Genomic DNA, 27,959 nt, shown 5'->3' on the forward strand with positions numbered 1-27,959 from the left:
GGCCCTCAGGAGCCACCTTTACCATAGGTGCCAGCCTCGACCCAGGTCAAGAGGAAGCATTGGTGAAGTTCTTGCGCGCAAACAAGGATATATTCGCGTGGGAGCCCGATCAGCTGGTAGGAGTCCCAAGAGAGGTGATTCAACATCATTTAAGGGTATGCCCCAATGTACGCCCCGTGAAGCAGCGGGCGAGACGGCAGTCCACCGAGAAGCAGGCCTTCATCGTCCAAGAGACCCGCAAGCTGGAGGCGGTGGGTGCCATTCACGAGGTTCGGTATCCCGAATGGCTGGTGAACCCCGTCGTAATGCCGAAGAAAGGCGGGAAGGAACGGATGTGCGTCGACTTCACCAACCTTAACAAAGCCTGCCCCCAAGATCCGTTCCCGCTCCCACGCATCGATCAGATCGTCGACTCCACCGCCGAGTGCGACTTGCTGTGCTTCCTAGATGTGTTCTCAGGGTATCACCAGATCAAGATGGTGGTAGAAGATGTGGAGAAGACAGCCTTCCTGACTCCGTGTGGGGTGTACTGCTACACCTGCATGCCCTTCGGGCTATGCAAAGTGAGAGCCACCTTTCAGCGACTGATGCACATCGCCTTGGGGCGGCAGCTCGGGAGAAACACAGAGGCCTACGTCGACGACATCGTGGTGAAGTCTCGGGAGGCAAGGACCTTGATTCAGGACCTGGAGGAGACCTTCGCGAGCCTGCGCCAGGTGAACTTGCGGCTTAACCCGGAGAAGTGCGTGTTCGGTGTCCCTTTCGGCAAGCTGCTGGGCTTCCTCGTGTCCCACAGAGGGATCGAGGCAAATCCAGAGAAGATCAAGGCCATCGAGGACATGAGCCCACCACAGACCCTTAAGGAGATGCAGAAGCTGGCTGGTCGGGTAACCGCGTTGGGACGCTTCATCTCCAAGCTAGGGGAGCGCGCCCTTCCCTTCTTCAAGCTTATGACGAAGAAGGGCCCATTCGAGTGGACCCAGGAGGCCGACCGAGCTTTTCAAGACCTCAAGAGATACCTAACCAGCCCTCCGGTGATGGTGGCTCCACGACCCCTCGAGCCCCTAGTACTCTACCTCGCGGCTACCCCATACTTCGCCAGCGCAGCACTGGTGGCGGTTCGGGAGGAGCACCAAGCCAAGGGCGCGCTGCATCGGGCTACAGCTGAAGCAATGCAAGATCAGGAAGACGCTGCAAGAGCCGTGGCAGCGCCGACAGAAGACCAAGCTCAGCAGAACGATGCCACCAAAATGCCCGCAAAGAATCAGGCGCCAGGAGTCCCGTCACCTCAGGAGACGTCCCAACCTCCGCTAGACGCGAGCCCAGACAGCGCGCCAGCCCTCGTCGAACACCCGGTGTATTTCGTCAGCACCGTGTTGCGAGATGTGAGGGCAAGATATCCCATGCCTCAGAAGCTCCTGCTCGCACTCTTGGTGGCCTCGCGCAAGCTGCAGCACTACTTCCAGGGGCACCCCATCAAGGTTGTCTCAGCCTACCCATTGGAGAGGGTGCTCAGGAGCCCCAATTCTGCTGGAAGGGTCGCTGAGTGGAACATCGAACTGCAAGCATTCCCAGTTAGAATTCAGCACTGCCAGGGTCATCAAGGGAGCTGCGCTCACTGATTTTGTGCCGGAATGGACGGACATCCCGACACTTGAAGTGGGCGAAGATCGGTCCACCTCGCTGGGAAGTGAGGCACCAGACAGTTGGGTCATGTACTTCGATGGCGCCTTCGCGCATCAGGGCGCAGGGACTGGAGCAGTACTCATCTCGCCCACTCAAGATAAGCTCTACTACGCCGTGCAGCTCTACTTTCAGCAGGGCGAGAAGGTCTCCAACAACATCACGGAATACGAGGGCCTCATAGCTGGCCTGAAGGCCGCGGCAGCTTTGGGGGTGAAGCGCCTTACCGTTAAAGGCGACTCACAGCTCCTCGTCAACTTCTCCAACAAGGTATACGAGCCGAAAGACGAGCATATGGAGGCATACTTCGCAGAGGTGCGCAAGATGGAGAAGTAGTTCTTGGGCCTGGAGCTGCAGCACGTGCCCCGGGGCACCAATAAGGAAGCCGACGACATCGCGAGGAGGGCATCCAAGCGGAAGCCACAAGAGCCCGGCGTCTTTGAGGAACGGCTCTTCAAGCCATCAGCGACACCACCACTTTCAAGCACAACTCAGCCTCGGGAGGAGCTCCCACAGCCTCCTGCCACAGGAGCCCCGACCTGTGGCCCGACCTCAGGAGCTCGCCTACTCTTGGCACTCGAGCCTCAGGAGGGATGCTGGACCGAGGAATTCAAGGAATATCTGATGCAAGGGGCGCTGCCGGAGGAGGAGGAGGATGCAGAGCGTGTGGTTCGGCAAGCCACAACGTACTGCACCCAGGACGGTGAGTTGTACAGGAAGCGGCCAAACGACGTTTCTCTGCGCTTTATTTCTAGGGACCAGGGGAAGGAGCTGCTAACTAACATACACGGTGGGGACTGCGGGCACCACTCGTCATCAGGGACCCTCGTCGGCAAGGTATTCCGTAGTGGGTTCTACTGGCCCACTGCGCTCAACGACGCAGCTGAGCTGGTGAAGTCCTGTGAAGCCTTCCAGTTCCACGCCAAGCAGATTCATCAGCCGGCTCAGGGCCTCCAGACCATTCCGCTCACGTGGCCATTCGCGGTCTAGGGGCTGGACATCTTGGGCCCGTTCCCTCGAGCGCCTGGGGGCTACCGCTACATCTACATCGCCATCGACAAGTTCACCAAGTTGGCGGAAGTGGAAGCCGTCCATACCATCCCAGCTGGCTCTGCTGTCAAGTTCATCAAGGGCCTCGTGAGCCACTTTGGTGTCCCCAACCGTATCATCACAGATAACGGCTCGCAGTTCACTAGTAACCTCTTCAAAAACTACCGTGCTAACCTTGGAACGCAGATTTGCTACGCTTCGGTGGCGCACCCCAGGAGCAATGGTCAGGCCGAACGCGCCAACGCGGAGGTCCTGAGGGGCCTCAAGACCAGGACCTTCAAGAAGAAGCTCGAGGCCTCTAGCAGGGCTGGCATGACGAGCTCCAGTCCGTGCTGTGGTCCATCCGCACCACCGCCACCAAGCCAACGAGCAAGACCCCGTTCTTCCTTGTCTACTCAGCTGAAGCGGTCCTCCCCCACGAGGTCAAGCATCGCTCCGCACGGGTCCTGGCGTTTGATGAAACACAGCTGGACGCCACGCGGGGGATGGACCTCATGCTGGGGGAGGAATGTCATCGCGAAGCTGCACTGAGGGCGGCAAGGTACCAGCAGGCGCTGCGGCGATACCACTGTCTCAACATCCGCTCCAGGACGCTCGAGGCGGGTGACCTCGTCCTGAGGCGAGTCCTCTCCAGGGAAGGGCTGCACAAGCTTTCACCCATGTGGGAGGGCCCGTTCAGGGTCGTCCATGTCTCCAGGCCTGGCGCCGCGCGCCTGGAAACACAAGACGGGATACCCATCCAAAACGCCTGGAACTCCAGCACCTCCGGAAGTTCTACCCATGAAGCAAGGCCCAGTGCCTGTGAAGAAAGGCCCAGAGCCTGTGAAGAAGGCCCGATGCCTGTGAAGAATCACCGCCCGTGACACTCTCACGTAATAATGAGTGGGGTTGTACATGCCCCGGAGTCTCAGGAGCGCCGGCCTCAGGCCCTGGGGCTCCCTCCCACGCCTAGTGGCAGCACTTAGCTCCGCGCTAGTGAGAAGACTAGATTAGGTGCCGGACGCGGCTTTTCATTTGCTTTCCGTAGTTGGCTCGCTTTTCCTTAATCGAAGTTTGCTTTTGGTGTTCCTTGCTGATTAGATTCCCTTGCCTCTTACCGCATTTTCCGGCTCTGGTTCGCTCGTGTTCTCTCTCTCGCATACCTCGCGAGGGGGGCTAGGCAGGTGCCCTCGCGAGCGTTTTTCTTCTCTCTGCCTTCTCGCGAGCCACGCTCGTTCGAGCCGAAAGCTGGCGCATCTCTCCTAATCCGTGCCCCACGGGTACCACGATACAAAGCGCCGGGTCAAGGCTTGGGTGAACAACAAATCTCCTAGCAAACTTCCTAACTAATTTTTGCAGTTCCTGAGCAATCGCAGACCACTAGGTCAAGATGGACACGGGGAAACAAACGCCTCGTAAGGAGGAGGGCGCCCCGAATGCACCAGGCTAAGTTATCTTTGCGCAAAATAGCAACACGAGATTGAAACAACAAGCGTAGCATAATGGTTAATAAGTTATGGTTCGATACACACCCCCCGGGCCCATGCTGGTTTCATTTTGATGCAGGAAGAAAAAGAGGAACATAACAAAAGTGGCGCTCGCCCCTGCAGCAGCCGACGGGGGCAGGGCCTCGTCGACGTCCTGGGTCTAGTCGGACCCCTCCTCGCGCTTCACCGATGCGCGGCGACGTGACGACCCGCTACCACCTTCGAAGTGGGCGCGGTGGCGTGGCGGCTGGTCAAAGCTGCCGCTGCTGGAACTGTCGCCAAGGGAGGAGCCACCATAGCCAGACGAGGCGCGGCCGGCGGGCTCGCCCTCCACCTCGCCCCGACCATCGCCAAGGCCGAGCACCTCCTCGCCGTCGTTCACCTCGGGGCAGCATCCGGCGCGACGACCGTCTTCCCCGAACACCCTCACGAAGAGGGTCGCCTCGCCGTCTGTGACACCCAAGTTTTTAATTGGATTTTTCAAAAGATTTTATTTGACTTGAGGGAGGTGATTTAAATTTTTCTTCAAAAGAACTCTCCCTTTCAAATTTTTTTTTATGGCAAAAGTTTTATTTGGATTCACCCAAGACCTGTCTTTGGTCTTGGAGGTTCTTGCTTTTTATTTGGACTCAAGACAAAATGCTTTTCACTTGGAAAAATGCCTTTTGAAAATCTCTTTGAAAATTGCACTATGGCTTTTGGAATAATCCTTTGCCACTTTCAACAATTCCTTCTTGCCATGGCCTTAGTGCAAATTCTCTCTCCTAACCCTACCCTCATCTTTGGATCATGTTTGGCATCTAATCCAGCAAGTTGAACCTCCCCTATGTTTATTTTCCATTTAAATCTCATTCAAATAAATTTCTGTCTTCTATTCTAGCCATTGGTGTTTTACAAAGGAGCTACACTTTCTGCTTGGATTTTTGTCCCCAAACCAACTCCCCTCCCTAGTCCTTTGAACCCTCAACCAAGATCCATGAAGATCCACTGGTCTTCAGTTCAAATTTTTCAAACTACACTTGCTGCAAGTTTGGACCAGATTTGTCAAATTTGGTGAAAATTCATTCAAATCCTTTTCCAAAAATTCCAAGTAAAATCAGGCAGCCTCTGGGTGCATTGAGTGGTCACCTCACCAAGTACCAGCTCCAGAAATAAAATTCTCATTGCCAAATCTTTCTGTCGAACACCTGCAGTGCATTGTCAAAATTAGGTTCAGAAAGGTCAGAGAACAGTTCAGTGGCTTACTGTCGTTTTCTTCAGAGATGGTTGTCGATCTCGACAGTGCCCCGATGTCGCCTTGCTCCCCATCCCCTCCCCCTTGTTCCTGCACCGCACGAACGCCTGGCACCTTGCGGACGTCGGCGACGAGCAGCAGAAGGTGCGCCGCCCCGTGACCGACGCCAGCGGCGGCTTTGCGGCCGCCAGCGGGAGGCACGGCGTTGACGGCGCCACCCAAACCACCGGAGCTCGCCGCGTGGCCTTCCACTCCCCCGAACGTGCTGCCACCCTCGTCGTGAACCGCAGGGCGCGGAGCGCGCTCTCTGCCGCCGCCGTGCCCGTGCGGTCACCTCACCGTGGACCGACGCCGTTACGCCAAGACCAGCCGAGGTTAGCAGGGGAATGACACCAGTAACCTCCACTGATGCTGCCTGGCCACTCAAACCTCCTGCCAATCCACTGCATCGCCGTAATCGCTCGCCGGAGATTCTCCGTTCACGGCCACCCCGTCGATCCGCCTATAAATAGAGGCCCCGAGCTTCAACTCGAACCCACACCATCCCTGCACTCCACCCAGAGCACGCCTAGCCACTGGAAGAGCCTCGAGGAGGTCTCCTTCCTCGACTCCGGCCACTGCGACCCACCACGGGATCCAGCTCGATTCGCTCCCGTGCGTGCGCCTCCACCTCCCATCTCTTGCCAGTAGCTTCACTATGCATCTCTCCTTCTGACCCGCGCTTCAATTCGAAGTTTGTAGCCCTCCACCGGAGTTCTCCACCCTCACCCGAGCCGCCGCCCGCCGGAGAAAGTGTCGCCGTCGACGTGGTGCTCCCCGTTGGTCGAGTCCACCACCCACCGACGCGGAAGAAGACGCTGAAGCTCTTGGTACCCTCCGATCCTCCTAACTCGCCGTGGTTCGACGCCGGCGTCCACCGCAGTCTTCGGGCGCCGGCGAGCTTTTCAAACCTGACATGTGCGCCCCCGCATGTCAGCCTCTGTTCTATTCTTTCGCGAACCGTTTTCTGTTGGCGCCTTCGGGCAAATGCGCTTTCCCTCTTGAGTTTGCGCATTTCCAGTCGAACCATTTTCTGTTTTCTCAGTTAAAACCCTAGGACTTTTCTGTTTCATTACAGATGGGTCCCTGGACAGAAACCTTTATAACTTTTTAATAAAAAGGAATTTTTGAGTGATTCCTTTTCTGACCTTCTTAAATTTTTGTCTTGTTTTTTATGGGATTTATTTGGAAATTTTTTGGAGAAGTTTCTGTGCACGCATTGGTTTTCACGTTAGTGCCCGTTTTCGTGATTGCCGTAGGTTCCGGAAGAGGTGACGGAGCCGCGAACTTCGCCGAGCTAGACTCCGACTTCTCCGAACCAGGCAAGAATGTTTTGAACATTTGATATGACAGGTGTTTGCATGTTTGCTTGAAAGTTTTGTGCGTGGCATATGAGTGTCGGTAAATACCTCGTTGCTTGTAAGGCAACTACCCGCATGTTCCAAAGTTGCGATGATCTCTGATGAGAGATGGCCAAATCATGTGGTGACATGAAGGGCAGCAAGGTGGTACTGTTGTAGCATACCAGCCTTGCGTCATCCGACTTTCTCCGACGTTAACGTGGACGGAGTCATGTTACCGTTCTTTTCCCCCGCATGTTTCATAGTTGCGATGATCTCTGATGAGAGATGGCCTAATCATGTGGTGACATGAAGGGCAGCAAGGTGGTACTGTTGTAGCATACCAGCCTTGCGTCATCCGACTATTTCTGACGCTAACGTGGACGGGGTCACGTTATCGTTCTTTCCCCCTTCCGTGCTACCACATGTTTCATTTGCCAGGATGCGGTTTAGTAAGTTGGTAACCTCTTTCCGTGTACACACCAAACAGAGGGGCCGGGATGATGGTACCTTGGCCCAGGATTAAAGCCAGTCATCCGGTCAGGGGGCATGGGTGTTTCCGGTTGGGACCGAGAGGGGGGGCACCCCCTTAGAGCGCGCGTATAGAAATTTGATCCCATGCTACGCGAGGTTGTAGCCTCCCCGTCTCAAGGTTTTTCTTGAACGTTGCTGAGGGTGATCCCTGGCTTCGGAATGTTGAATTGGGTGTGTACTGGTTAGACGCGTTTCTTCCAAAACACCGTAAACGGAACTAGTCCCTGTGACTACTGAAATCCGTTGGCTGTGGTTAAGTACAAACTCTGCAGAGTCAATTCCTTCCAAGTCATCGTATCCATGATCAAGTAGTGTAATCAGTATATCCATATCTATCCGCGTGAAAAACTTGTCCCCGGTGAACAAGCTCAAGTGGTAAATCCAGTTAAATTATTATTCCTGTGGATGGACTAACTTTATATTTGTCTCGTACTTGTGATAATTTATGTTCCCGAACTATTGTATTATTGAGCTACAATATAAGCCCTTTATGTGACGTCGCGCAGACGTCCGACTGTGGCGTGTTTTTGTTTCTTACATTAAATATAAGCCCATTAGGTGATGTCGCTCAGACGTCCGACTGTGGCATGTTCGTCTTTTATTTTCTGTTATAAGCCCTTTATGTGATGTCGCTCAAACGTCCGACTGTGGCATTATTATTATTCTTGCAGTTTCCTCTCGAGGAGTCATTCAGACACTCGTTTGGCACCAGTATTACTATTCTTGCACTTTCCTCTCGAGGAGTCATTCAGACACTCGTTTGGCACCAGTATTACTATTTGTGCATTTTCCGCTCGAGGAGTCATTCAGACCCTCGTTTGGCACCAGTATTACTATTCTTGCAGTTTCCGCTCGAGGAGTCATTCAGACCCTCGCTTGGCACCCAGTATTTATTATCTCTATGTCTGATCGCACTGGTTAAATTGTTCTCATGCTTCATGTTTGCATTTGTTATATCTTTTGTCCGAGCTGTCTTGCGAGTACTTTCATAGTACTCACCTGGCTTGTTGATTTGGCCAGATGTTGACGAAGGCGATCTCTTGGATGAAGAGTTTGATAGCGCGTCCGACGCCTAGAGGAGTCCCAGTCAGTCCAGCGCGATCCAGGATATTGGTCACTTGTATTATATACGCTTCCGCCACCTGCAATAAGTCTCCTCGAGCCTCACTCCGATGCTCGAAGAGCTGTAGTCTTCAGGAGTCATATCACTCGCTTCGCGGTGATATTTCCACCACCGTCATTATCGTGAGTTAGTAGTATGCTACCCTATCTGCCGTCTTGTTTTAGCGGCGTGCATGTAATAAATTGTTGGGCAGTTTCCGCTCAACTTTGTATTATATTCAGTACTCCTGGTATTTTTCTTCTATGACCATGATATTGTCTACCAGTGAGAAGGAATTCTTCCTTACTGGTCCGTAAAAGGGATTGGTCTCTCAATAATTATATTATTGAAAAACCGGTCGTGACACCGTCGAACTTGAAGTGGAGGGTGCACCGCCTGCCCAGGCCGCGCGCGCGGGCGAACGTCTACCAGCCGCGGGCCAGAGCTATGTTGCCCGCGACGGAGACCTCGACCACGACCCAAGAAGCCCGTCTACAGCAACCGTCTGCCTGCAGCCAGAGCCCGCCTGGGCCGAAGGCCGACAGCTCATCGGCAAAGAAGCGGGGAGCTGGAGCCAGCTACCGGCCGGATCCTCCGACCAGACAATGAACTCCGGCAGCACCTCTGACGCATGGAACCGCGGTCCGGGAGGCCGCGCGACCACGGCACATCTCCTTTCGTCGATAGGACTGCCGCGACCAGAGCGACTCCTGCCACACACTGCAGCGCCACCTCAAGAGCCGGGGGCCACGGTGGGGGTCGTGGCATGCTTGCGGGGGCGGACACGTCCTCGCTTGGGCGCCGGGGAGCCGGGTCCCTCCCGAGGGGCCTTGCCTTTCTCTGCGGTGGAGAACCTCTTTGACGGTGCCATTGCTGCTAGTGGTGGAGCAAGGAGGAAGAAGCAAGTGAACCAAGAAGAGATGGGCGACGGGGGCTCCACCCCCTCCCCATTTATAGCGGAAGAAGACCAACCGGCACCTCCCACGATCACAGGTAATGATGATTTTCCTTGCATGTCGCGGGGACTTGTCAAATCGAGCAGTTGCCGAGGCAGCATGGGGAAGCGGGGACGCCCACGTCCAATCAACCGCCACACGTCGACCAAGGCCGCAGGCTTTAGGGGGCCGCGGTGCTCCGCACTTGACCCTTGGCTTCGCCTCGAAGCCAAGCCCGAGCGCACCTTGGGGCCAGGGGCTACTGTCGGTGTTCTGGGAACGGGGGTCCCCAGATTTGCGTGCCTGTAGCCCATGGCGTGGCTATGCTAGCAGGCCTATACGGCCCATCTTCATCAACAAGGCATTCAAGACCCTCGCGAGAGGCCTAGCCTCGCTAGGCGGACGACGCAAGACCTCCTCAGGAGTGGCCTCACCAGGCTGCCTGGCGAGGAGCGGAGATATCAAGGCAGGGCGAACCTCGCGAGGCTCTCGTGACGTGAGCCATGATGATCAGGATCAGGCGGGCGCCAGCGCGCGCGGCGTCCTTGTTTCCTCTTTGGTGTTAAGGAGGCCAGCGCAGGCGCGTAGTACCGAGGCATCAGGCAAAGGTTTCCCTATGAGTGCAACAAGACCAAGACCAGTAGGACGCCAGGACGGAGGTCACCATGGAGCCCAAGACGGCATCACCGCCAGGGCCTTTTGCAGGCGAAAACCGCTTTTGTCAGGATAAGCTGTACTAGCTGTCCCCTTTCGAATTAGCCGTTGTTGGCTCCCTTCCCGCTCAATATTTGGGAAGAGGACCAGGGCCTCTATAAATAGGACTAGCCACCACCAAAGGAAGCATCTTGATCACATCTGATCGAGGGCCAATCCTAGCCACACACCAAACACAAGAACACCTCAACCTCAGGGGAGGCTGTTCTTCCCCTTGTACTGTTCATCATCAGCCCAAGAGGCAATCCACCACCACCACACTGGAGTAGGGTATTACACCACAACGGTGGCCCGAACCAGTATAAATCTTGTGTCTTTGAGTTGCGAGTTCATCGAGTTCGTCCGCGAGATCTTAGCGAGCTAGGGCGTAGATCGGTAGGGAGGAAATCTGCGCGTGCACCCCAGTGTTCGAACCTTGAGGGTTTTGCCGAAACTCGTGATCCGACACAAACGATTCAGATTAAGGTATGAAAATTAAAGCCAGACTTTAGCGCTAAGCCAAGAGACACTGCGATTTGTCAAAATATGCAGCTAAAAATTAATAGCTATCTATTTTTTTCAACTAAAATTCAGTAGTTAAGCATAGATTTCATTCATCAATAGCACCAAATGGGTGTTTACTAGTGTTCAAAACTGCATGTAGGCACTAACACGATCTCTTCTTTTGCAGTGCATATTAGGCCCGAAGGTGGATGATGTTTATAACGACAATCACATCGAATGCCTAGATCTGTGTAGCGCCCCGACCTCAGACGGTCAAGTCTCTGTGCTTCATTGTCATCCCTGGATCGGTAATGCTGACACACAGTACTCGAAGGATTTATAACAGAGTAGCAATCACACACTTATTACAACGAATGTCTCCAAACAGAACTTATTAAAGTAAATATGGCTTAAGGCCATCTAAATAAGATAAGAGCGGAAGACTTGGAAGATAAAGTGAGTCCATCAACATGATACGTTGCAGCCCGAAAATGGGTCAGCACATGGAATATGCTGGCAATATAACACAGTAGAGCAATGAACAGATAATTGCTATCACTACATGCATATTTGTCTGGTGGAGGCTCTATGGTTATATGGTTTTGCGAAAAGCCAATTTTTCCCTACAACAAAGGCATAAATTTTATTTAACTATCATGGTGGTTGAAACATCATTGAGAAGGTTCCTCCAACTCAATCCCAATTAAAGTAATCATATACCCAACAAATTAAATTAGAGTGATGAGATCAAATCAATAATTCAAGTACCAGATACTCAAGATGTCCATAACCGGGGACATGGCTAACCATGATTAGTTTATACACTCTGCAGAGGTTTGCGCACTTTTCCCCACAAGACTCGATCTCCTCCGTTAAATTTCTCACACTGCATGGTGTTTGAGAAACGGATGACCGAGACACAGTCTTTCAGAAGCATTAAATCTAACCCCGGGTAGATAGTACCAACCTACATCCCCTACATCTGCTAGCCTACCACTAGAAGAGGTCATGCAACATACTCAACTATGCCAGAGCCCATAATGGCTTGTGGCTGCACACGTAAGTTTCTAGCATGAATAATCTGATGATCCCTTTGAGCCTGGGTGGCGGACCATAGGATGATCACACGGGTACTCCGGGATATCCTAGGACAACACTGGATTCTCCAGGTGCCCACAAGCAATCCACCCAGATGTGTGTTAAAGTTGCCACCTTAAATTGAACCATTAATTAACAAACTCACATCTGTCATGGACACACTCAAACCCAATCCACGTCTACGAGCATAGCATGGCAATAAGCATAACATAGAAGTAACTCCCAAGGGTTTGATAATAAAATAGGTAATAGGTTCTACCTCATCATCTACTTCCCAAACCCACATGTTAAGAGATCCTACTCATGTAATGTGTGAGGGTTGTAACTAATGCATAAAACTGGGTAGTAAAGGGGTATGATCAAAGTGTTACTTGCCTTGCTGATGATCTACAAATCCTAAAGACTCGTAGTAGCATGCTTCGCACACCGGGAATTCTATCGCAAACAAACAATAGCATACATAAGCAATCAAGCAAATATGCACGGTTAAATCTCAAATAAGAAGATCCAACCAGAAAGTTCAACTGAAGAACTCCGAATTACAAAAAGAATCAAATCAAACGGAGCAACGAAACTCAAACTGCAAAAGAAACAAGATCCGATTACTAATCTGGACTAAAGTCAAATTTTACAGTACCAAAATCTTGTTCAAGTTGGTTAAACAGAAAGAGGGCTTTGAGATGAAGACCTAAGCGCTTGTTTCACCTGATTCCGATAAACGAGCGAAAAGTTAAACTAAAACGAAAAACCAGGGCAAAAATCGCGATCAAAAATAATCACGAAAAACCCTGGAAAAAGAAAAACTGACGAACAGGCTAACGAACGAACGTTCGCTGTCTGCGGCTAACGGGCGAACAACATTCGTTAAAACGAACGTACGGACGAACGTCCGCTAAATAAATAAACCGACGGAAAAACCGAACCGATCTATTAAAAAACGGATCTAGAGTTTCTAAAATAACCGAACCAACAAAAAAAATGGTTTTCTCGCAAAAACCGGCGGCGGTGGTGGCGCTACCTCCGGCGAGGTCAGCAACGGCGGCGGGGGGGGGTGGGGTGGCGGGGCGGCGGCGACGCGGGCGCAATGCGGCGGCGGCGGCGGCTGGGTTAGGGTTGGGCACGGCGCGGGCTTCGGTGGGCTGGGGCGGCTCGGGCAGCGCGGCTTATAAAGGCCGGCCGGACGGTGTCCTAGTTGGGCACGGCCCGGTTAGGTCGGTTACTTAAAAAAATATTCCGATGCGCAGAAAAATGAAGAAAAGAAATACTAAACGGACTCCAAAAATCCTGAAATAAATTTTCCCCGTCCTCTAAAAATATGCCGGACAAAGTGAACATTTATTTGGGCTTCTAATGCAATTTGGAAAACGTGTATTTTTCCTAATTCGAATAAAATTGCAATAAAATCCAAATAAAATAATTTATTTGGTTTTAATATTTTTCCTCCAATATTTCATTTATTTTGGAGAAGTCATATTATCTCCTCTCATATATTTTGATATGAAATATTTTCAGAGAGAAAAATTAATTAAAACCAAAATGATCCTTGTTTCAATATTTGATAAAATTCAAATATGAGAAACGTGAAATCCCCAATGTAAGTGCATCTAGTGCCCCTTAGTGATTTTGGTGTATTGAAGACTTATATGTTAAGGGTATAATGTGTTTATGAGTGTACACAGGTCTATAAGTCTACGAGGAGTTTGATATTTACAGAGAAAGTCGACCCCTAAAAATGAAGTTCTTCGACTGAAGACTTTGGATTTCTGAAGACATTGAAAGTGAAGAAATTGGTGTGACCTTGAAGACTTGGTATTCATTTGAGGAACATGAAGCGTGAAGACTTCTGTTTTCGTAGTTTCATTTTCTCTTTCTTGAGTCATAGGAAACGCCGTACTGTTAAAGGGGGTCGAGGAAATACTAAGGAAAATTTTCCATGTGATGCTCAACTCAAAATCCTACACCTACCAATCCCTTCGAGTGAAGCCATTGGAAATCTCATACAGTTTAGTCATATTCTTCAGTGACAGAGACGAAGTTCTTCTGGTCTCTGAGGAATTTGTTCTGACTGAGGAGTTAGGAATTCGCCAGTGCGGATTGCCTACACGGTGAGGAACATGATAGCCCTGAGGAATTTGATACTCAAATTTCCGACCGTTGTTGTGCCTTGTGCCAGCTGTTTCAAAATATCTACCCACCTAACGGTCATATCATTGAAGGGCATTTATGTCTTATCATGTTGGGCTGCTCCCTAGGCTATAAATAGCCGCCCCCTACAACCACTAGCTGGTTGGTTGCTCCGAGAGAAACTGACACTTGTCATTTGAGAGCATCCCATCCTCCGAGGACTTTGAGCGAAAATCATTGAGTGAGGAAAACCCAAACCCAAACACCTACAAACCCAAAGTAATTGAGCATCACTGAAGAGATTGATCCTGCTTGGATCCGACGCTTGTTACCTTTGAAGACTGTGCTTCTTCCAGACGGTTAGGCGTCATGGTCTAGAGCATCCAAGAGGAAATTGTGGATCGCCGAGTGACCGAGTTTGTGAAGGTTCGGAAGTCACCTGAAGACTTACCACGAGTGATTGGGCGAGGTCTGTGTGACCTTAGCTCAAGGAGAATACGGTGAGGACTGTGTGTCCTCAGGTTTAAATACCTAGCCGCTCCAACCAGATGTACAACTGAGACAGCAGTTGGAACTGGTCTACCAAATCATTGTCTTCACCAAGCTTACTGGTTCTATTTACTCAACTCTTTCATTTCCTCATTACAGTAGGTGTGTGCTTGTTCATATCTGTTTGAAGACTTTGACTGAAGACTTTCTCAATTTCCTCATTTCAATTTCTTCAGTCTGTTTGTTTCCATCCTGTGTTATCCTGTGATTACGCTTTCTGTACTCTGTGCTTGTCTTCATTTCATCATGATGACCATGCTTGTGTTCTATTATGTTTTCTTTTGAGTACTTATTCCGCTGCTAGTAGTTCTTCGCTAAGGAATTTCCTCACCTGCAAATTCCTCAATGAAGAATTCATAAAAATCGCATATTCACCCCCTCTAGTCGATATAACGCACTTTCACCCAACTCTCTCCGTGGGTCCTTGAGTTGCTTAGAATTTCGAGGATCGAGAAACAAAATGCAGTAAAATATGATATGCATGAATGACCTATGTATAACATTCCAAATTGAAAATTTGGGATGTTACAAACCTACCCCCCTTAAGATGAATCTCGTCCTCGAGATTTGGGTTGGCTAGAAAATAGGTGTGGGTGGTCTTTGCGTAGATCATCCTCTCGTTCGCAGGTGGCTTCATCCTCGGTATGGTGGCTCCACTGAACTTTGCAAAACTTGATAACCTTGCTGCGAGTAACTCGGCTAGCAAACTCAAGAATCTTGACAGGTTTCTCCTCATATGTCAAATCACTATCCAACTTTATTGATTCCAGGGGCACTGTATCTCTCAGAGGAATATCGGCCATCTCGGCATGGCACTTCTTCAACTGGGAAACGTGAAACACATCATGAACTCCTGACAGTCCTTCTGGTAACTCCAACTTGTAAGCAACCTCTCCAATGTGTTCCAAAACACGGTATGGTCCTACAAATCTCGGGGCTAACTTTCCCTTAACTCCAAAACGCTTAACTCCTCGAAGAGGTGACACTCGCAGATACACTCTGTCTCCGATTTCATAGACTACCTCCTTGCGTTTCGAGTCTTCATAACTCTTCTGTCGGGACTGAGCTACCTTCAGTCTATCTCGAATCAGCTTAACCTTCTCTTCGGACTCCTTAATCAAATCCGGTCCAAACAACTAGCGGTCTCCAACTTCATCCCACATCAACGGTGTTCGGCATCTTCTTCCATACGGAGCTTCAAATGGTGCCATCTTCAAACTGGCCTGGTAGCTGTTGTTGTACGAGAACTCCGCGTAGGGCAAGTTGTCATCCCAACTAGATCCATAATCCAGTGCACAAGCTCTCAACATGTCTTCCAGAATCTGATTGACTCTCTCGGTCTGTCCATCTATCTGCGGATGAAAAGCAGTACTGAACTCCAGCCTGGTACCCAAGGTCTGGTGCAGCTGGTGCCAAAACATTGAAGTAAACTGTGTTCCTCTATCTGATACGAAGGTCCTTGGAACTCCGTGCAGACATACGATCCTGGTCATGTATATCTTGGCCAACTTTGCACTGGTATAGGTGGTTTTCACTGGGATAAAGTGGGCTACTTTGGTCAAGGGATCCACCACTACCCAGATAGAATCATATCCCGATCGGGTCCTGGGTAATCCGGTGATAAAATCCATACCAAGCTTATCCCACTTCCATTCGTGTATCGACATAGGCTGCAGTAATCCTGCTGGCTTCTGATGTTCTGCCTTCACTCTCTGACATACATCACATACTGCTACATACTCAGCAATATCCTTCTTCATTCCAGTCCACCAGAAACGCTCCTTCAAGTCCAAATACATCTTGGTGGTTCCGGGGTGTATCGAGTATGGCGAATCATGAGCTTCCTGTAGTATCAACTTCTTGATCTCTGCATTATTGGGTACATATACACGGTCCTCAAACCACAAGGTGTCATGCTCGTCCTCATGAAAACCCTTGGCTTTTCCTTCACTCATTTTCTCCTTTATTTCAGCAATTTCTTTGTCATCCTTCTGAGCTTCTCGAATCTTTTCCAGTAATGTTGACTGAACCTCTAATGCTGCAACAAAACCTTTAGGAACTATATCCAAACGTAGCTCCCTAAGGTCTTCCACTAACTCCTTGGTTAATCCTCACTACCGGCACTTCCTCCTGAACAACTCCCGTGAGAGAATTTACTTGGGTCCTCCTCGGCGCATGCCTGGAAACATACTTGATCCTTTTTCCCTCCGAGGTGGTGAGTAGAATAGACCTGCTAGCACAGTCAATGTTTCATCCATACTTTGATAGCCAATCCATTCCTAGTATCACATCCAAACCTTGTGACTCCAAGATTACTAGGTCTGAGGGGAAAACATGGCTACCAATGGTTAAGGGTATCCGATCGCACCATCGGTTGGCCATATACTCTGCAACTGGTGAGCTTACTAGCAAGGGTGTCCTAAGGGCTAAGGTGGGTAACTTAAACTTGTCCACAAATCCCCTTGAAATGTATGAATGCGATGCACTAGTATCAAAAAGAACAACTGCAGTAAATGACTTAACCAAAAACTTATCGATAACTGCATCAGGCTGATCTTCAACCTCGTCCACGTTCACGTGGTTCACTTGTCCCCTATTGAAAGGGTTGGGCTTCTTCCCAGTGCTTCCATTGGCATTACCGTTCTTTGCTTCAGGGCACTCAGTGGCATAGTGTCCAGTCTTCCCGCACTTGAAACAAGTAATGTGACTTAGATCCCTCTTGGCGGGCGTGGCTGGAGTGGAGCGGTTCTGATTGTTGCTTGCTCCATTCCCATTTCCATTCTTGGGGCCATTGTGGTTATGCGAACTCCCTCCATTGTGAGTATGGCCTCCATGGTTATGGGTATATCCTCCCGAGTTCGGGGTTAAACGAGGCTTCTGCTGAGCTCCAGAATTGTACTTTCCTTGTCCATACTTCCTTTTGCGGCTCTCAATCTGCTGCTGCTTCCCTTCCATCATAAGAGCCTTGTCTACCAACTGCTGGTAGTTGTTAAATGTTGCCACCATCAACTGCATGCTCATCTCATCATTCGGCCCTTCCATAAACTTCTCCTGCTTCGCGGCATCTGTGGCCACATCATCAGGGGCATAACGGAATAGCTTACTAAACTCATCTACGTACTGAGCCAAAGTACGATTTCCCTGGCGCAAGTTGCGAAACTCACGCTTCTTCATGCTCATAGCTCCAGTTGAGACATGGGCTGTGCAGAATGCTTGCTGAAACTGATCCCAAGTGATATTGGCTATAGGGAAGGTGGCTGTGTAATTCTCCCACCATGATGCTGCTGGTCCATCCAATTGGTGTGCGGCAAAACACACCTTCTCAGCATCTGTGCAACCTGCGGTGGTCAACTCCCTTCCAATCTTGCGTAACCAGTCATCCGCAACTATGGGCTCGGTGCTACTGGAAAACACCGGCGGCTGCAACCTCAGAAAGCGGGCTAAGTTGTTAACTGGTGGTGTTGGCGGCGGGTTGTTGTTGTTGTTGTTGTTGTTGCCTTGGTTCTGGACTAATATCTGCATCAAGGCATTCTGCTGATGGATCAACTGGGTGATCTCCGGTGGGAAAACAAATCCGGTGTCACGTCTCGGAGGCATCTGATGGGTTTAGAGGGGAGAGATTAGAATAGAAAGGAGGTCTAGTGAGAAAGCACTACCCATATGCACATGAGACAAACACAATCATATCATATCACTCAATCAATCAAGGAAGGGCATACAATCGGTCTAGAACTAGGATTAAAAGTGCTCAGACTACTACTATATACAGGGGGAATACTACTAATCATATGGTGGTCATCTAGAAATTTTGATCGGTGGAAGACTCCATGATATCCGCTCCAGCTTCGTCTTCATAATCATCATCAGTACCATCAGGGTCGGAGTTGGTGTCGTCGATGATGATGTAGTCTTCAGAACAAATCTCCTTGGGCTCGTCGTCTTCTCCTCCTGGCACGGGGTCTCCCATGAAAACTCCTAGCTTCCTTGTCAGGTCGTCATTCTTCTCCACGAGTATCGTCATTTCCTCCTCATATCTATCACGTGTAGACTTGAGTTCCTCTTCTAGCTCGGTAATCCTAGTCATCGCCTTCTTCAAATCTATCATGGTTGTGCACATCTGGTTCTCCTGGCGTCGAATGTGCTGGTTTAACTCCTGGATGAAAGCTGCAATGCACATGTCACTCCTGGTGCTGACTATCTCCCATTGCTCATCTCGGCGCCCACATATCTAGTAGATAGTATCCTTGAGATCTTTGTGGTAAACTTCGCCAATGCGTCCCATGGCGATGTGGGCTGCCATGCTCTTTCCTAGACTCCAGGTTGGGGCATCAAAGGAAAACTCTATGGGCTCAGTGACTGGCGTGAATGTCCTTCCTGGAACTTGAACTCGAATCATCCAGTGCTCCTCTTCTGGTAAAGTGGCGGTGTAGGTCCCGGTGAAGCTTGGTATTCCGATGTTCAGGTACCTAGTGACTTCCTTCAAGTGTCGTCCAAAAGGTGTGTCTTCATCCGGTTGTGCAAACTTGTTCCTCGAGTCCGCCATCCTAAGGAGTAGAAAATGGAGAGAAGTCGGGAATGAGTAGAGAAGAGTGACCTATGGCTTTTCTTAGTGGTCGTGTCCTACATTCAGCGTGTGCTGTGATACCATCTTGAAGCGACCCGACCTCAGACGGTCAAGTCTCTGTGCTTCAGTGCCATTCCTGGATCGGTAATGCTGACACACACAGTACTCAAAGGATTTATAACAGAGTAGCAATCACACACTTATTACATCGAATGTCTCCAAAGAGAACTTATTACAGTAAATATGGCTTAAGGCCATCTAAATTAGATAACAACAGAAGGCTTGGAAGATAAAGTGAGTCCATCAACTCCAACAGCATAGCTGAGTGCATGACAAACGACCTAGCACACCTTACTCCTCATCTGAAAAGTCTGCAACATGATACGTTGCAGCCCGAAAACGGGTCAGCACATGGAATATGCTGGCAATATAACACAGTAGAGCAATGTACAGATAATTGCTATCACTACATGCATATTTGGCTGGTGGAGGCTCTATGGTTATATAGTTTTGCGAAAAGCCAATTTTCCCCTAAAACAAAGGCATAAATTTTATTTAACTATCATGGTGGTTGAAACATCATTGAGAAGGTTCCTCCAACTCAATCCCAATTAAAGTAATCTTATACCCAACAAATGAAATTAGAGTGATGAGATCAAATCAATCATTCAAGTACCAGATACTCAAGATGTCCATAACCGGGGACACGGCTAACCATGATTAGTTTATACACTCTGCAGAGGTTTGCACACTTCTCCCCACAAGACTCGATCTCCTCCGTTGGATTTCTCGCACTGCATGGTGTTTGAGAAACGGATGACCGAGACACAGTCTGTCAGAAGCATTAACTCTAACCCCGGCTAGACAGTACCAACCTACATCCCCTACATCTGCTAGCCTACCACTAGAAGAGGTCATGCAACATACTCAACTATGCCAGAGCCCATAATGGCTTGTGGCTGCACACGTAAGTTTCTAGCATGAATAATCTTATGATCCCTTTGAGCCTGGGTGGCGGACCGTAGGATGATCACACGAGTACTCCGGGATATCCTAGGACAACACTGGATTCTCCAGGTGCCCACAAGCAATCCACCCGGATGTGTGTTAAAGTTGCCACCTTAAGTTGAACCATTAACTAACAAACTCACATCTGTCATGGATACACTCAAACCCAATCCACGTCTACGAGCATAGCATGGCAATAAGCATAACGTAGAAGTAACTCCCAAGGGTTTGATAATAAAACAGGTAATAGGTTCTACCTCATCATCTACTTCCCAAACCCACATGTTAAGAGATCCTACTCATGCAATGTCTGAGGTTTGTAACTAATGCATAAAACTAGGTAGTAAAGGGGTATGATCAAAGTGTTACTTGCCTTGCTGACGATATGCAAATCCTAAAGACTCGTAGTAGCATGCTTCGCACTCCGGGAATTCTATAACAAACAAACAATAGCATACATAAGCAATCAAGCAAAGATGCATGGGTAAATCTCAAATAAGAAGATCTAACCTGAAAGTTCAACTGAAGAACTCCGGTTTGCAAAAAGAATCAAATCAAACGGAGCAACGGAACTCAAACTGCGAAAGAAACAAGATCCGATTACTAATCTTGTTCAAGTTGGTTAAACAGAAAGAGGGCTTCGAGATGAAGACCTAAGCGCTTGTTTCACCTGATTCCGATAAACGAGCGAAAAGTTAAACTAAAACGAAAAATCAGGGCAGAAATCGCGATCGAAAATAATCGCGAAAACCCCTAGAAAAAGAAAAACTGACGAACAGGCTAACGAATGAAAGTTCGCTGTTTGCGGCTAACGGGCGAACAACGTTCGTTAAAACGAACGTATGGACGAACGTCCGCTAAATAAATAAACCGACGAGAAAACCAAACCGATGTATTAAAAAACAGATCTAGGGTTTCTAAAAAACCGAACGAAAAAAATGGTTTTCTTGCGAAAACCGGCGGCGGTGGCGGCGCTACCTCCGAAGGGGTCGGCAACGACGGCGGCGGGACGGCGGCGCGGCGGCGGCGGGCGGCTCCGGCGGCGGCGCGGGCGTAAGGCGGCGGCGGCTGGGTTAGGGTTGGGCGCGGCGCGGGCTTCGGTAGGCTGGGGCACCTCGGGCGGCGCGGCTTATAAAGGCCGGCCGGGCGGTGTCCTAGTCGGGCACGGCTCGCTTAGGTCGGTTACCTTTAAAAAAAATCCGACGCGCAGAAAAATGAAGAAAAGAAATACTAAACGGACTCCAAAAATCCTGAAATAAATTTTTCCCGTCCTCTAAAAATATGCCGGACAAAGTGAACATTTATTTGGGCTTCTAATGCAATTTTGAAAAACGTGTATTTTTCCTAATTCGAATAAAATTGCAATAAAATCCAAATAAAATAATTTATGTGCTTTTAATATTTTTCCTCCAATATTTCATTTATTTTGGAGAAGTCATATTATCTCCTCTCATATATTTTGATATGAAATATTTTCAGAGAGAAAAATTAATTAAAACCAAAATGATCCTTGTTTCAATATTTGATAAAATTCAAATATGAGAAACGTGAAATCCCCAACTCTCTCCGTGGGTCCTTGAGTTGCTTAGAATTTCGAGGATCGAGAAACGAAATGCAGTAAAATATTATATGCATGAATGACCTATGTATAACATTCCAAATTGAAAATTTGGGATGTTACAATCTGCATCTCTCAAATATTACTTTGAACTCCTACCGAGGGACCCCACCGGAGAGTACACTCGCCAGGTTCTTTCTTGCCAGAGCAAAGGTGCTGAGGGTACAGAGGTTGAACACGCATTTAATTAGGAAAGATCAATGGTATGATTATCAGAGCCGGTTGGTACTGTGGAATGGAAGTGCCTCCAAAAATGCCAAACTTCGTATTGGTAGAGCATATGGCAAAGAAATTGGAAGTTATTGTGTCAAACCCATACATGACTTGTCAGCGGCTGATCCCTTCTCAGAAATGACGCAGCCTTCAATGTTTGAATTTGGGCGTTGTAATCTTTGAATTTGAACCTTGCAATATTTATGGTATTTGTTATATTGAACAGTTTCTGTTCTCTTGTCTCAACGCAAACAGTTCATCCGGGTGAACCACATGTCGTACATTGCACACACCTTGATCTGGCTGACCGTTTCTTTTTTGTTGCCTAATCACAAACAGTTCATCCGAGTGAACTGTATGCTGTACATCGCACACACCTTGATCTGGCTGACCGTTTCTTTTGTGTTGCCTAATCACAAACAGTTCATCCGAGTGAACCGTATGTTGTACATCGCACACACCTTCATCTGGCTTCCCGTTTCTTTTGTTCCTCCTCATCAAAAATGGTTAATTGAACTGAACTGTATGCCTTGAATCGCACACGCAACTAATATCTGAACCGTGTTTGATGCATCCGTCATCGCAAATGTTTTGCGCCTTTTTGATGGTTTTTTACACCACAGTTTGCGATTGTTGCATCGCACACAGTTTCGTCGAAGTGTCTGTGATCGTAGTGTCGTGTTAGCAGCATCCTGCAGTAGTGATGTATACTCCATAAGTCCAGTATTATTAGGTGGACTGACCACTTAGCCGCGTCCGTATTTTTCAAGCCGGAAGTAATGTGCTACTTTATTCATTCATCGAATGGGGGATTTGATTGACGTACTCAATCATCCTAATGGTACTCCTAAAATATATTATATCTTATCAAAGTTGTGTGTGGAAATACCTAACCATCCAAGGCATAATCCTGTTTAATTAGAGCTAAGCATCATCTCGTCATAAAAAACAAATAGAACCACATGCCCTTTGTAATCATCCAGCATGCATATCTCAAGAATCAGTTTTAATCATCCAGCATGCACATGCAGCACGGCTACGACGCAATTGAGCAGGACAGGAGCGGTCGCATAGCCGCCGTGTATGCCTATAGTTTTTAAAGCCAACGATGGTCTTGCCTCTTGTATATGATACATTGATGAAATAATATGGTAAGGAGAGAGGTGGTACTATTTAATAAAAAATGAATCCTCTCATCAGCACACGAGCATGAGGTTGCTCGGTTGGTCGTCGCGTTCCGAACTGGTTGGCAAGTTGTCATTGGACTTTAGATTTAGTGCTCCATCTTAGTCGTGCTTAGTCGTTAGCTCGGTTGTCTAGCTTTAGTAATATCCAATGTGAGATCTGGAGTTCGATTCCTACAATACCAATTTTATTTTTCGTATTTCGTTCGAAGCCTGCGAATTGGGCCGGCCCTTTTGTGCGTCCGACCGCCGTGCTCGATTCCCCTAAAAAAAGAATGCTACGCTCAATGAATTGGGCCGGCCCATCTGCGTGTACTCTCGTTAAAACTGGTGTCTGATCACTGTGATCGATTAAAAAAAAGATTGCTACTATGCTCGACGTACGAAGGGAGACGACGTACGAAAAAGAATTTTGACCAAGGAAAGTGGAGAAACAATCCGTCTTTTAATATTAGGTAAAGATTAAGCGATGTATGACATGGTGAGATCAAAGATGACATTGATTATTTTGGCAATATACTTTTTAATGGGATGCTTTAGAGACTGTGGCTTTTACACTAAAAGAGCGCCATCAAATTTAAGAGCTACTTTGTACGTTATCCCAAATGGTTGGGTATTTCTCTATCACTAAACAGAGGCAAAGTGTTTTGTCACATAGCGCAGAATTATTTAAGAAAATATTTTCTGCAAAAGAGTGAGTGGGAGGACAGTGCAACTCGATGAGATTACAGAATCTTTGTGATCAGGTCAAAGAAAAGAAACACTTGAAGTGGTTCTAAAATTTCTTATCGTGATTGATACAGAAGCCTCTACATGAGATATAGAGACTTTGGTCAACATGGAGCTGAACTATATAGGTTGGAAAATTCCTGCAGATCTTCAGGATGTGCAAACAAAATATTGTTAAACAAATAATGAACCTATAATACACAGAGAAGCATTGATGGGCCCTAACTCCGGAAATTGGTTATATGTCAACATAATCTGAGATGGTATCCATTCACATAATTCAAGCTTATAACTCGATGAACCCTTTGAAAAGACTTAGAGTCTAAAGAATGGATCTATAAACTAATAAAAATAAAATGTTTTATAATGCTTGACTTGTTACAAATGGTTTATTACAAGATTAAGGAATTAATCATGACGAGATTATCTCATCATAAGCAATACTTAGAGTCAGTCAATTACTAAATATTTCAATTATGAGATATAATAGATGGATGTCAAAATGATTCCCATGAGATGGAAATAGAACTAAGGTTGTATATTTGATACAGTCCAAGGTAACTATTTCGATCCATAGGATTCTAGTAAGTATGCAAACTTCAAATGATCCGAAGCAAGCATAGTGGAGTTGGAATCTTCATACTGATGAAATGGTCAAATAATTTTTATTTCATCGAGGAAAGCGAAGATGCATGTATTTGTAAGAAAGTATGTGGAGCATGATAATATTTCTAAACTATATGTATGACACATTATTGATTGGAAATAATATAAATTTCTTGACACGGATTAAGACTTTATTGAAACTAGTTTTCAGTAAAGTACTTAGGCAATATATAGTCTTGGTATTAGGCATAATGATCTATGGAGATAGTATTGGTTAATCAGGCTTAGACAATACATTTTGACAAAATACTAAAGCAGTTTAGTATGAAATACACAAGAAGAGTTTCTTGTCAAAGTCACATGGAAGAAGTTGTCAGAAAAAAATCGATGTCCCAAAACACTGATGAGCGAAATACATTATTTCAATCCCTCTTGTGTTAAAAATGTTCCATGGTATGTGAACAAACCAAATATGTGTAGGACTCCAAGTAAGTTGTGAGTAAAATTACTAGAATGACAAAATTGTCGATCATAGGATAACAGTGAAAATGTCGTTAAATACTAAATGACATGTGATATGTCTCCAACGTATCTATAATGTTTGATTGTTCCATGCTATTAGTATCAATCTTGGAGGTTTTATATGTCATTATATGCTATTTTATATCTTTTTTGGGACTAACCTATTAACCTAGTGCCAAGTGACAGTTGTTGTTTTTTTGCCCGTCTTTGGTTTTCCAGGAAATCAGTACCAAAGGAAGTCCAAACGCTACAAAACTTTTTGAAGATTTTTTCTGGACAAGAGAGACCCTAGAAGATTCAGGAGGAGACCAGACGGCAACCAAGGAGATGAAAAGGCAAAAGGGCGTGCCCTATTACATTATGGGCCCCACGGGGCTCCGTCTGACCTAATTCCACCTATATAAATTCCCTAAAATATGGAAACCAACTAAGAGCCATGCAAAACACTTTTTCCGCCGCCGCAAGCTTCCTTCCTTTTGTGATCCCATCCGGAGGCCTTTTTCGGTACTCTGCCGGAGGGGGAATCAATCACGGAGGGCTTCTACATCATCCTTGCTTCCTTCTGATGATCCGTGAGTAGTTTACCTCCGACCTACGGGTCCATAGCTAGTAGCTAGTTGGCTTGTTCTCTCTCTTTGATCTTCAATACAATGTTCTCCTCGATGTTCTTGGAGTTCTATTCGATGTAATCTTCTTTTGTGGTGTGTTTGTTGGGATCCGATGAATTCTGAGTTTATTTTAAGATTATTCATGAGAAATATTTGAGTATTTTCTGAATTCTTTTATTCATGATTATTATAGCTTTGTATTTCTCTCCGATCTATCCGTTTGCTTTGGCCAACTAGATTGATTTATCTTGCAATGGGAGAGGTGCTTCGTAATGGGTTCAATCTTGCGGTGCTCCATATCCCAGTGACTAAGTAGGGGACAAGACATGTATTCGTATTGTTTCCATTAAGGGGAAATGACGGGGTTTATTCATATTGGTTGGATTTACTTTGTCTACATCATGTCATCTTGCTTAAGGCGTTACTCCATTTTTATTAACTTAATGCCCTAGATGCATGCTGGATAGCGGTCCATGGGTGGAGTAATAGTAGTAGATGCAAGCAGGAGTCAGTCGGACGTGATGCATATATACATGATCATTGCCTTGAATATCATCATAACTATGCACTTTTCTATCAATTGCCCAACAGTAATTTGTTTACCCACTGTATGTTTTTTGTTCGAGAGAGAAGCCTCTAGTGAAAACTATTGCCCCCGGATCTACTTTTATCATATATTAAATCCAAAAATACCTTACTGTAATTTATTTACAGTTATTTTTTTGTGTTTTATCTTATCTACCTATCACTATGATATTTGATCCTTGCAAATAACCACTTAGGGGAATGACAACCCCCTTGATCGCGTTGGGTGCAAGTATTTGCTTCTTGTGTGTAGGTACTGTTAATGAGGTTCTGCATGGTTCTCCTACTGGTTTGATAACCTTGGTTCTTTACTGAGGAAAATACTTATCTCTATTGTACTGCTTCATCCTCTCCTCTTCGAGGAAATCCCAACGCAGCTCACAAGTAGCAGGAAGTATTTCTTGCGCCATTGTCGGGAAGACATCACCAAAATCTATCAAGTGCCTCCGCATAAACTATCAACTACATGTTCTTACTTTCATTTGGCATTTGCCTCTCATTTTCATCTCCCGCACTTCTAAAACAATTGTACAAAAACACACACAAAATTGTTGCTTGTTTGATTGGTCGCTATGTCTAGTATTACTATCCCTCCTTTGTTCCCGGACTTTGAAGTTCTTTACTTCAAAAAAAACAAGGAGAAAATTTAAAAGATGCTTGGTATATGATAATGGAATCTTATCGTGTGTGCACCATAAAAGGGGATTTGAAGATCTTTCTTTGAAATGTTTATGTGGGGCTAACTATGCCTAATAGACAACTTCTGGATTTTTCCACTAAGGGGAATTTTGTTGAAAGTGACGCAAATACTTCCTATGAAATAATAGAAGGAATAGTGGGAGCTCCACTCCGCAAAAAGGATTCAATTATACCCAATAGGGATTTCAAATTTTTGAGAATTTGGGTGATATGCAGAAAAATTTGGTTGAGTTGCAAAAGTCTAATGAACCTCTTAAAAATGTTAGTGGACATCTCAATCGCATGAATAATCTCCTTACCATTTGCAATAAGCGGTTAGATACTTTAGACAATACAATGCTTTGTTTTCTGAGAGTAATGGAAAACGCAAAGAGCCTCCCAGCTTTGAGAAAAGCCCCACTAGGGCGGTGAAAACTAAGGATGACTGCACTTGAAACTTTGCCTTACGCCTAGCTAGGGGCGTAAAACAATAGCGCTTGTTGGGAGGCAACCTAATAGCTATCTTTATTTTCTTGTTTCTTTTCTGTTTTTGAGTGTCCACACAATTATGCTACAATTATGATTGTGTTTTTGTGTTTTAATTAGTGTTTGTGCCAAGTAAAGCCTTTGGGATGATTTGGTTGATAGTTGATTAATTATGTAAAAACATAAACTTTTGCGCCTAGTTCTGTAATTGTTAAAATTCACTGGAACGTGAGAAACTTCTGAATTTTTTACACATGATTGATATACAAATTTCCCATGTTTCCTAAATTTTTTGAATTTTTGGAGTTGCAGAAGTATAGTCATAATTAAGATATTTACAGACTATTCTGTTTTAGACAGAGTTTTTTTGTTGCATATATACCTTGCTTGTTTTGATGAATCTATGGGTTGTATTGGGGGGTATAAGTCATGGAGAACTTGGAATACAGTAGGTATTATGCAATCATAAAATATGGATGGGTTCATAACAGTACCTAAAGTTTATGATTTGGTTATTATACTAACGGATCTCACGAGGTTTCTGTTGAGATTTGTGTGCTGAAGTTTTCAAGTTTTAAGTGAGATCGCGATGGATGAAGGAATAAGGAGTGGCAAGACCCTAAGCTTGGGGATGCCCGAGGCACCCCAAGGTAATATTCAAGGAGACCCAAGCGTCTAAGCTTGGGGATGCCCCGGAAGGCATCCCCTCTTTCGTCTACAATCCATCGGTAAATTACTTGGAGCTATATTTTTAATCATCACATGATATGAGTTTTTCTTAGAGCGTCGTGTATTATAGTGGTCTTT

Source organism: Aegilops tauschii, chromosome 7 (genome assembly GCF_002575655.3).
Source record: "Aegilops tauschii subsp. strangulata cultivar AL8/78 chromosome 7, Aet v6.0, whole genome shotgun sequence".
NCBI lineage: Eukaryota > Viridiplantae > Streptophyta > Magnoliopsida > Poales > Poaceae > Aegilops > Aegilops tauschii.